The following is a 12,157-nucleotide window of genomic DNA, read 5'->3' as shown; positions in this document are numbered from 1 at the left end:
GTGCCATGGGGGTAGAAAGATACGTGGGCTCTTTCCGACACCCTCAACCCCGTTGTTGGGCCTCCTTGAACTATCAATCAATCAATCTTGTAATACACATGTATTACTATAGCCTCATAATCACACTCTGTCCTGCCTGGGGGTTGAGATGGCATGTTCCTCCCTTCTCCCTTGTTGTTTACCTGCAACAATAAACTATCAATCAATCAATCAATTATCAATCAATCAGTTAGTTTCATGGTGCTCCCTACACATGTACTAATAGTTGTATAATCACACACTGTCCTGCCTGGGGGTTGGGATGGCATGTTCCTCCCTTCTCCCTTGTTGTTTACCTGCAACAATAAACTATCAATCAATCAATCAATCAATCAACTATCAATCAATCAGTAAGTCTGTGGCCGATACAAAGGCCTGGCTGGGGAGAAATCTCCAGCCACTGTGACATCAGTATCAAGATCAAGCTCAATACAGGATCGCATCAGGAAGGCCGCCCTGTAGGCAAGACTTCCGACATCCAACTCAACTGAGCTGAGCGGCGGCCGCGGGACACTGAATTACCTGCCGCACGCCGGGGACACGCAGGCAGGGTGAGTGCAGGGCAGGGCGCGGCAGGGGAGGCTGGTAGGGTCGGGGTCCGCGGCCTGGCAGTCAACATTTGGATCACACTCGTGGCTGTGTCTTCTGCGTGACACGGGCGATCTGGTGATGGCCGAGGCCGACCTGCCGTGCCTGTGTTTTAAAATGGTGTTTGAAGTGTGCCTCCCTGCATGCTGACTTACGCAACTGTTCTACTCAAAAATGCCCCCAACATTAATGTCTTGTTCAGCTCGCAAGGGTGTCAGGCAGCTCACCTGGGCCACTCACCTGCCAGGGTGCAAGGGTGTCAGGCAGCTCACCTGGGCCACTCACCTGCCAGGGTGCAAGGGTGTCAGGCAGCTCACCTGGGCCACTCACCTGCCAGGGTGCAAGGGTGTCAGGCAGCTCGGTAAAATTCTAGTGTTTGCCCATACTCCCCCCTCCCCCCCATACAAGCCTGGGGACCTGGTGGGAATGCGGGGTTTCGGGTGGGGGACACGAAATCCGTCGCATTCGCGTATTTTTTAGTTGGGGGGGGGATTAAAACTCCCTAAATTTAGGGAATTTTTCCTCCCACCACCACTAAAATAAGCGTTTGCGACGAATTTAGTGTTTCCCATACGAAAACCACGCATTCAGTGGATCCCCAAGCTTGTTTTGGGAGAGAAGCGTAGTGAACCCACCAAACGATGCTCACCTCACCATCTGGCGTGGCACCGGCGGCCATCTGTGCTCACATAAACGCCTACACCACACTCATGCCCTCTCTCTAGTAGGTTGTCACCTCATCGCAAGGTTTCTGTCCTCCAAGTAGAGTCCGTGGCACCAAACACAGTGTATCTTCATTGTTTATCACTGACACAAGTAAAACCACCGGCTAGCCGGGATCCATCCAACACCGCGCCTTTAACAGTACTGCGGCTTGTGCAGGAAGTGCAGGCTCTTGAACCTCTTGCCCGAGCTGTTCGAACACGTGAATCCTTACTGACCGGATTCTGAATCTGCTTCACGGGCTCGTATTCCCAGTATACAAGGTGATTGTGGATATTGACTCCGCGCCTCCAGAATACGATAATACACCTCCATATATCATAGTGAAAAAAAAAAAAGTACTTAGAAGTAAAGAAGCCGAATTAATCTCCTTCCCTCAATGATCTTGGGGGACCTGCGTGAACTCGGGGTATTTGGGTGGGGGAGCATATTTAAACTACTCCAACCGAACTTTACGACCTGCTAACCAAGGGGGGGCTGCGCCCCCCCCTGGACCCCCCCCTCTTACAGGTGTGTGTTCTAAAAAAGAAAATAAACACGCGTGGTGGACCTGGTCTCACATGCGTGGGCTAATGGCTAACTAAGCGTACCATCGCTAACCAAGCGTAACATCGGAAATAGTGTTAGGTAAAGGTGCGTGTTCCAAAAAAATAATAATAATAATAACCATGCGTGGTGGACCTGGTCTCACCTAGCGTATCGTTGCTAACCGGAACGTTGGCAACGCTGCTCATATTGCAATGGCGTCGCCATGTAAACACATCGTCCGTATGTATAATATGCCCTGAAGTACAATATGGAGGCGTAATATTGTATTTTCAAGGTGCGGAGTGATTTTCAATAATTACCTTGCGTGGTTTCCGTACATTGTAAAAAAACCCAGGAATGTATGAAATTTCCCTATATCTAAGTAATTGTAAGGAATTTCTCTACATCTAGGGTATTTTTCAACCCCTCATAACTCAAAAACTATGCATTTGCGACGCATTTCATGTTTACCACCGCATTCCCCGAAGTCTCAATGGCCCCCTAGCCAATTTTGGTTGCGAGGGGTGAGTATGGGCAAACACTAGAATAATACTGGCAGCTCACTTGGACCACTCACCTGCCAGGGTGCAAGGGTGTCAGGCAGCTCACCTGGGCCACTCACCTGCCAGGGTGCAAGGGTGTCAGGCAGCTCACCTGGGCCACTCACCTGCCAGGGTGCAAGGGTGTCAGGCAGCTCACCTGGGCCACTCACCTGCCAGGGTGCAGGGGTGTCAGGCAGCTCACCTGGGCCACTCACCTGCCAGGGTGCAAGGGTGTCAGGCGGTGTTATCATCACCACCAAGCCGGGTCTTTGTGTTAAGCATAGGCCTGACCTCGACACAGACTGCAAAATCACTTGGGTCCAATTACAAACCGAGAACTGTAAATCTATTCTTCTCGATGCTTTATACAGACCACCTTCTACTAATACAGACTACTTACACAATCTTCAGCATTCACTGTTTTCGCATACAGGCGGACAAACACATGGATCACAGGTGATTTTAACCTACCTGACATTGACTGGACTGCAATTTCCCCATTCGACTCTCCCGATGGTGATGCCCCCGGCCCCATTATTCCCCACACAAACAAAACGACAATTACACGACACATTCATTGACATCATTAATACATTTTCACTCGCAAACAGTACTCCAGCCAACACGAACACATACTGTAACGCGCCCCGCTGGCCACGGTGGCCCTTTGACCACAGCACACACACTCAACCTTTTTCTCACCAACAACATTCTTAACATAACAAACACTCAGGTTGTTCCAGGACTTAGTGACCATGACATACTCATCGTTGACGCTGACCTCCGACCGATTAGACATAAACAGAGACCCAGACAGATTTTTCTTTTTTCAATGGCTGACTTAGACATGATCAAACAAGATCTAAATGCTTTCAGCACTGACATTTTTGCGACTGACCGAAACACAAGACTTCCTTCCACCAACTGGAACAACCTGAAACACACCATACACACCTCAATGAACAGACACATACCACAAAAAACACTTTCTAGCAGGTACACACTCCCCTGGTTTTCCAGGGATCTACGCAGACCACATCGCAAGAAACAAAGACTCTACAGACGCGTTCAGACATACAACACAACAGATAATTGGACCGCCTACAAAAACCACCAAAAGACATTTGCCAAAAACGTAAAAGTAGCGGAACGCAAACACATAGCAACTTATCTCGCAGACAACATAAGAAATAGCAAAAGAAACTTTTTTCAGGTTCTTTAAGACGCGCAAACATGACACTAACACGATTACATCACTAAGGCTGCGTTTACACCAAGCGAGTCGCGTCGAGTCGCGTCGCGTCGCGTCATGACGATTCGTGACGCATCATGAATCGCCACCCCAGTTTTAACACTGATTTGTATGGGTTTTTGAAAAAAAACGTTTACACAGGATGCATCGAGTCACGTCACGTCGCGTCGCGTCGCGTCGCGTCGCGTCGCGTCGAGTCACATATAAGGCTGGACCTATTTTTGACGTCAGTCACAGCGAGTCTGCCGTGGTGTGTTCAAGCATGCAGGTGGAACTCCTAATCAACTTAGTTCAAGAGCCCCCTGCTGTACATGATTTCAGTGACCCTAACCACCGGGATCGTGATGTCTTCGCTGCTTTATGGAAAGAAGTTTTCAGTTTTACGTATCATCCTGAAGCATGCACACCATTCACTCAACCATTCATACATATGTACATACAATGCACACAGTGTTAAGATTGATGCCTATCACAAAGCTATGTTAGTAGGACAAGGGACATGGGGGAGTGGATATATTCATATACTTAATATGTATATTTTCAATATTTGTAAATAACAGTGTACACCATTCATATAGCATCCGTTACGTTCAATCATACTCAAACATACGCCAAGAACTTATACCCGTCACCAAAAACATGAAGTAAATCATAACTCGCGGATCCCTTCTGGGAGAAAAGCGGCTCACCCAGACACACGAACATCAACTTAAAAAAAACAAAAAAACAGCAAGAAAAGAACTAAAAAGAAAAGGATTTGTAAAACGCCAATAGAAAATAAAAGAAAAAGAGAGTAAAAGACCAATGGAAAACAAAATAAATAAGATAAATTGATTAAAAAAAAAAACGAAAACATGCACCCATTTTCTATGAAATCAAATGGGTCATTGAGTATTGACTTGACTCAGGTTGACGCAGTCGGTGTAAACGGAGTTGCGTCAATATGAATCGCCTCAAATGACTTGACGTGACTCGACTACATTGATCGCTTGGTGTATGCTTAGCCTAAAGACAACACTAACACATTAGTAGCCCACAGCACAAAGCACAAATACTCAACACACAGTTCCAATCAGTATACACACAAGAACACAACCTGACACCAAACATGCCACACAGCCCCTTCCCCCCCATAGCCCCCTTGACATCATGACTAACAGAATACAGAAATTACTGGAAGGACTCGACACAACTAAATCCACTGGCCCCGACAACATTTCCGCCTTCATCCTTAAATCCTTTGCCCCCATCCATGCCCCCATCCTTCAGGCCATATTCACCCAGTCCCTATCGTATCGGGACACCTCTCCTCCCGAAATTGACCTCTACTTTTGGACACTCCTTTGACCTCTATTCAGGAGCAGTGAGTAGCGGGCTTTTTTTATATATATTTTTCTTTGCGCCTTTGAGCTGTCTCCTGGCCCACTCACCTGCCAGGGTGCAAGGGTGTCAGGCAGCTCACCTGGGCCACTCACCTGCCAGGGTGCAAGGGTGTCAGGCAGCTCACCCGGGCCACTCACCTGCCAGGGTGCAAGGGTGTCAGGCAGCTCACCTGGGCCACTCACCTGCCAGGGTGCAAGGGTGTCAGGCAGCTCACCCGGGCCGCTCACCTGCCAGGGTGCAAGGGTGTTGCCTTCAGCTTCGTTCCTCTGTTTTTAAGATCTTACAATAAGTGTGCTTCCTAGTTGTTGGGGTTATGCAACACAAGGTTAGATTATTATGAAGTTTATTCACATTCTGTTGGTAATGTTAGCAAGCTTACTGAAGTTAAGTAACAATATTATTGACAACTCATTATTCTGTTGGTAATGGTAGCAAGCTTACTGAAGTTAAGTAACAATATTATTGACAACTCATTATTCTGTTGGTAATGGTAGCAAGCTTACTGAAGTTAAGTAACAATGTTATTGACAACTCATTATTCTGTTGGTAATGGTAGCAAGCTTACTGAAGTTAAGTAACAATATTATTGACAACTCATTATTCTGTTGGTAATGGTAGCAAGCTTACTGAAGTTAAGTAACAATATTATTGACAACTCATTATTCTGTTGGTAATGGTAGCAAGCTTACTGAAGTTAAGTAACAATATTATTGACAACTCATTATTCTGTTGGTAATGGTAGCAAGCTTACTGAAGTTAAGTAACAATATTATTGACAACTCATTATTCTGTTGGTAATGGTAGCAAGCTTACTGAAGTTAAGTAACAATGTTATTGACAACTCATTATTCTGTTGGTAATGTTAGCAACACTGAAGTTAAGTAACAATATTATTGACAACTCATTATTCTGTTGGTAATGTTAGCAAGCTTACTGAAGTTAAGTAACAATGTTATTGACAACTCATTATTCTGTTGGTAATGGTAGCAAGCTTACTGAAGTTAAGTAACAATGTTATTGACAACTCATTATTCTGTTGGTAATGGTAGCAAGCTTACTGAAGTTAAGTAACAATGCTGATTACAACTCATCTTGGTCTTGGTCTTGATTCGGGAGGTAGTTGTCCCTTTCGGATCCAACTTCAGCCTTTGTAACGGCTTACTCCCTCAGGGCCAACACCCTGAAAATCCAATAAATAAAATATAACCATTTGAAAGAGCCTTTAGAGGCACAGATGGGGACATCTACACGAGTCCACCCTTTCCGGTGCGCACTGCCCAGGCTCTCTAGGAATTCCTTAACCCCCTCTATTGTTCTTCTGGTCACTGTCTGCAGTGTACTCAGACCTAGCAAGAATTCAATCACCCTTCCTACATTCCCTCTAGCATCCTATTCCATACTTCTGTTCCTATTTCCTGTGTTATTATTTCTACCAAACTCTGCCTCTCCCTATTATACCTTGAACACTAGTAGCATATGTTCTACTGTCTCGTCAACCCCCCCTTCACACATGCGGCATACCTTGCCTCCCCCATTTGCCCACCTATATGTCCTACTACTCACCTCTAAGGATTTAGTCCTGGCCTTGAGGAGCAACACCCCCCCAGGCTACCATCGTAGAAGGCTTCACACTTGGGTTTGGCCTTCAACTTGTACCATTCTAGAGAACTCTTTGCCCCCACCCTTTGTCTCCAGTCTGCCTGCCCCTCTCCTGAACTCTGCCATTCACTCTCGCTTCACTTCCTTCTCCTCCCCCTAGCATCATCTCCGAGTGTGAAGCCCTCCAGCTCACATCTCTTCTCCCAGCGTATGCTAGACTTGTTCCACTTCTCCCCTGTCCCTTCACTCCTTATGCCCTTGCCCACCTGTTCTCACTCATCTTTCTTAGCCTGACTTTGTACCCTAAAACTGCTTTACCTATTCTTTCCTCAAAGGTGCTCCAGCCTACTTCCCCTGCACTGCATCTACCGCATACCTATTGGCACCCAGAGCCAGCCTGCCTACTCTGTTCTGTACTACCTCCAGCTTATCTAGCTCTTTGACTGTCCACCTCATGCATTCTAGGCCATACATGAGGCCTGGCACTGCCATGCCCTTCCATATCCCCCTAACTACCTCATACCTGTCAGCTCTACATCTAGCCACGCTTCCTAGCCTTCCTACCCACTGATTTGGCCTAGAAATTCTATTCTGTTTGGTCCTATCAGTCCCATTCTCGTCGACTATGATTCCTAGGTACTTGTATGAGCTCGTACGGCCTATGTTCATCTCTCCTAGCGCCCAGGTCCTTCCCTCGTCCGTAGCCTCAGCATTTACTACTACAGGTAACTCTCGATTTACATGGGGTTAGATACACGGGAGCTTAGGGTCAAAGGAGCTGCCTCGTACAGGCCTACCGGCCTCTTGCAGACTCCTACGTTCTTATGTGCGCATTATACATTCAGTGGAGAGAGAGAGAGAGAGAGAGAGAGTATCCATATCACCGAGATTTCCAATCAGGCATCATTAACAATAATAAAGGTAAGTTTGCAGCTGTTATTGGATAAGACGAAACACAGACCCTTAAAAACACTCCAAAGAAGAAAAAAAATCATTAAAAATTTGTACATTCGGTATAGCATGAGGCTAAACTTTCAGGCATTTTTTATGTGAAAAAGGTGAGCGTTATGCATTCAGTGGAGAGAGAGAGAGAGAGAGAGAGTATCCATATCACTGAGATTTCCAATCAGCCACTCAGTCTCAGCCTCACTCGTCTGAGAAAGAGATGAGGACAACATGGCGCCTGGCTAGTATTGGTACCGGATTTGTACCGTATAGCTGGTACGTTACTACGGTACTGGTACTGTTACCTGCCCACCCCTATTGTTGAGTAGCGTGGCAGCGTGGGTACTGTATTGTTGTTCAAGTGGTGCGTGGGAAGAACTGAGCTCAGCCGTGTGGCCGCGGCGCCGTGTGAGTCCAGTTGCGTGAGACAACTGGTGGCACTCCATAAAATATCGTATAAGTGGAAAAACGTGTAAATTAAACATTTATTTGGATTTTGGACCCCGTTATTTCAAAAATGTGTAAAACAAACTTCAGTAAATCAAGAGTTACCTTTACTACCTGACTCTTATAACTACTAAACTTCATATCAAAGTCCCTCCCATACTGTGCTACTACATCCAACATTTGTTGTAATTCCTCACTATCCTCACTCATGAGCACAATGTCATCTGCATACAGGAGACATCCTAACCGTTCACTCCCATGACCCGATGCCCTCAACCTCTCTGCCAGCTCCTCTGTGTACAGCCCAAACAGTGGCAAGGACAGCACACACCCTTGCCTAACCCCTCTGACTGTTGACCCACTCTGTCTCTATATCCCCAAGGCTGTATACTGCCCGTGTGTTCTCATACATACTGTCTATTATCCCTACTACCCTCTCACTCACTCCTATCCTAGTCAACAATCGACTTAACAAACTCCTATTTACCCTATCATACGCTTTTTCTACGTCAAGGAAAGCAAGGTATACCTTCCCCCCCGTTCCTTTCATTCTTTCAGTCACCGTGTTAACTACAAACATGTTGTCCTCCCCCCTTCTGTCCTTACCAAAACCATTCTGTTCCTCCCCCATTACCCTGTTTCTTTCGCAGGTCCCCTGACCTGACTTCTAGTCTTTCCCTCAGCTGGGTCTCGGTGACCCCCACCACATGCAAGTCCCACTCCCTCAATTCCTTAGTCATGTCCTCTAACTTCCCTACTCCCCATCCCCTAACATTTAGGCATCCCAGATGCCTCCCATGCTCCCTTGCCTCCCTCCCCTTCTGTCCCTGCCCTACACACCGCTATGGTTTTTGTCCCTTAGGCCCTTACCCCTACCTAGGTCTAGTTTACCTGCCGGAGACCCTCCACTGCACCCTCCAGCAAGTTGCTGAATCTGTCCACCATTTACCACGCAGACATACTCATCACAGAACATGTCCTAAAAATATATACCTATATAGTGCACTGGCCATAGCTAACAAAAAGAACTACCCTAATCAGGTTTCAATGATGTATATTTACACAAGAAATGTCTCCCTACCACCGATATGCGTTGACAGGGATGATCATGGGGACAAGGCAGTCGTGTGGGATCAAGACACCAAGAGGGTGATCATGAATCCACATGAACAAAGGGGTATACAAAAGACACTGGGAATTTCTCCCTCTCTACCATGGATAGGTGTTCACTGAGTTGATCATGGGGGTAAGACATTCTTGGGGTTAAGATACCAAGGGGTGATCATCATCCACACAACCAAAGGAATATTTACATACTCTAACAACACACAACAAGAGGGGCATCAGCTCTCGTCAGTAGGGAACCTGGGTGGATGAGAGGTGGAGTCGGTGTCAATGTAACTCTGACAAGTAACATTAATATATTGTATTGAGATAACACACTAACGAGCTTTGTCCTTAGGAGCTAACTTCACTGCGACATCCATCTGGGGCTCCCTAAGGTGGCCTCGCAGAATGGCCTGACCGTCGGCAAAATTTTTATCATGTTATCGATTACACCCACGAGTGTTATTTTTGCCGGGCATTGTTATATATTGTTGTTTTTGGAAGATATTTTTTGGCCTTATGAAAGAAAATAATATCAATAAATGCAAATAAATAGTAAAGTTTACCGACTCTGAAGAAAACAATTTCTAGGGACGACAGTCGCTCACAGGCTGCCTGCTGAGAGGCAACTAAACCACGGGCAATTATCACTTAAAATCCAACGTCACTAGAGAGTTGACAATTAGTTTATTTTATAGGTCTTGCTTAGATCTTTGGCCTTTTACAAAGAGTGACTTGATTCTGAAAGATACTTTATTTTTTGGCAAATTTTTTAAAGCTTTTGACGCGATTCGAGTCAAAAGCTGGTAGACGATTTTCTTTTTGCATTATCGTCGGTCGTGGTGTGTGTCTTAAGTCAAAAGCTGGTGTAAACTATCTCCTTTTGCTGATAATCGTGTCGTGTAATGGTTAAACATTTGTTCCAGAATTCTTGGATGTGGCATTTAATTTCTTCCCTTCCGTTTATGTTTTCAAATAATAGTTCACTAAGAATATTCTCTGTATGGATGGCTAAATAAATCACATTTGTTTCTGGTTTCTTGATAAAAACTGCACTATAATAATAAATGTTGTGGGTCTTCTATTTCAGCCCTGCATTCCTTACAAGCTGTGTCACCATTATGGAAACTGTTTCTATCATTGAGGGCAACCATGTTGGCTCCACACCTGAAAAATGTCACTGATGACGGCTGGTTATCGCAACACTTGTCTTCCTGAATCTCTGTCTTACAAGTTCTGTACAGGGCAGCGCTACTTTTATTTAGAAGTTCTTCTCCAGTTCTTGGAGTCCCATTCCTTCACTATAGATTATATTTTTCTTTACTTAATATTTTCATATTTAATTTACTAGGACCTGCTTCTCTTGACGTTTGACATAATTCTTGCACCCACTTATCATTTTAAAATTTATTGCCATTTCCAGCAGCGAGCCTTCCTTGTTTAGCTAATAATTTATAAATGTCATTTTTTATTTTCAAGTTCTATCTTTCATGGCAGTACTTCCGCCCGTCGTTGAAGGTTAAGCCGTCATCTGCATAAAAAAGTGTGCCTGTATAAAAGTTCTCATCCCTGAACCCAATCTGTCTCGTTAAGTTTCTCAGTTATTGAATATGTAATCAGTTTGAACGGTGTCGTTGATACTGTCCATCCTTGCTTTATGCCGCTGGTTATTTCCACTTCTTCCTGAGCTTCATCTCCTCGTTTAATACTGGTTTTATCCTGTGAGTATACTTGGACAGTAATATCTGTAATTCCTGGATGTATATGAAAGTTCGTCATAGTTCCAATAAGTTTTTCTCTTTTAATAAAATCATATGCTTTGCTAAAATCTCTTGCTGTAACTATGAGTGGTTTTCTCTGCTTAAAGCTGCTCAGCACACAGTATTTCAGTACAAGTAGGTTATCTTCAGTTCTGCTTCCAGCTGTGAATCTTTTCATTCTTTCTTCTCTTCCTTTCCTCTATCTCTTGTTTTATTTCTTCTGTTATCCACAATGGTTCTCTCACCTTTTGGTCCTTCTCTGTGTTTATTTTCACGGCTCTTAACATGTTTTGCTCAATTGGCTTCTTCATTTCCTCTTCCATTACAGTGATGTTTGATGTGTTTATATCTGTGTCTGCATTCCCTCTGGAAACGTTTGTTTGGTGTCTTCGGCTAATTTGATAAATTCTTTAGTACCACGTGTTTAAATTTTGTCGTGTTTATATTAAGTTTAGTTCTTAAGGTTACAGTAATTAGGTTATGGTCGGATAGGTCCAAAATGTCTTTGTCACCATCAGTGCTGACACCCTTGACGGGGGCACTGCTGGCCACACAGTAGTCAATTACACTTTTTCTGCCTCTTGCTGTCCATGTATACGCTCCCTCACATTCTGTCATGGCATTTAGCATTGTTAAATCATAACTATTCATCCACTCCAAAATAATGTCACCATTTTTATCTAATGGTTGTTCTCCCAGAAAACCCACATGCCCATTCAGATCTCCCAACCTTATCAATTGTTTTGTTTTCTTCCACCGTCAACTCCTCTTCTGTAAGTTTCTTTACTGCTCTGTTTCTCTAAATCGTCATTTACCGACATACAGAATAATATTAGCTCCATGGTTTGTCCCAACATACCAGCAGTCACGTGCATGAAGTCCGGGTGTTTCACAGGTTTTTGTCTGTTTCCTTCATACAGAATCATTAATCCTCCCCCTTTTCTGTCATTTAGCTCCCCAAAACTGTCCACCTTGTTTAATCCTTGTGTCAATACATATTGATCAGACTTCTGTGACACACACTATATCCAAATCATTTTCTATTATATTCTCCACCTCTACTAATTTAGATTTACTAATCCCTTGTATATTAATCAGCTGTATATTGTATTTACTAATTATGTTTTCTCTTTTTGATTAAATGTGCCATTTGTGTTTTCCTCTTTTCCCTATTCAAGCTGCACACTGCTTTCCTGTCATGAGTTTGCCGTCCCTGATGTGCCATTTGTGTTTTCCTCTTTTCC

General features: G+C 44.4%; 2 protein-coding genes across 10 annotated transcripts in view; both read left to right on the top strand.

Annotated features, from left to right (window-relative positions):
- LOC127009806 (uncharacterized) overlaps positions 1–12,157 on the top strand; it is a 161,584-nt gene that overhangs the window by 84,078 nt on the left and 65,349 nt on the right. The window lies entirely within an intron of this gene.
- The window catches only part of LOC127009802 (uncharacterized), a 77,082-nt gene continuing 65,349 nt past the window's right edge, over positions 425–12,157 (top strand). For all 9 annotated transcript variants that reach the window (XR_007762392.1, XR_007762391.1, XR_007762389.1 and 6 more), the window contains exon 1: positions 425–590. The gene's annotated coding sequence lies outside the window, so the exon portion shown is untranslated. The remainder of the gene's footprint in view (positions 591–12,157) is intronic.

This window comes from Eriocheir sinensis, chromosome 42 (genome assembly GCF_024679095.1).
Source record: "Eriocheir sinensis breed Jianghai 21 chromosome 42, ASM2467909v1, whole genome shotgun sequence".
In the NCBI taxonomy this organism is placed as follows: domain Eukaryota; kingdom Metazoa; phylum Arthropoda; class Malacostraca; order Decapoda; family Varunidae; genus Eriocheir; species Eriocheir sinensis.
The sequence above is the reverse complement of the archived record's forward strand: the minus strand, read 5'-3'. Positions and strand labels throughout refer to the sequence as shown.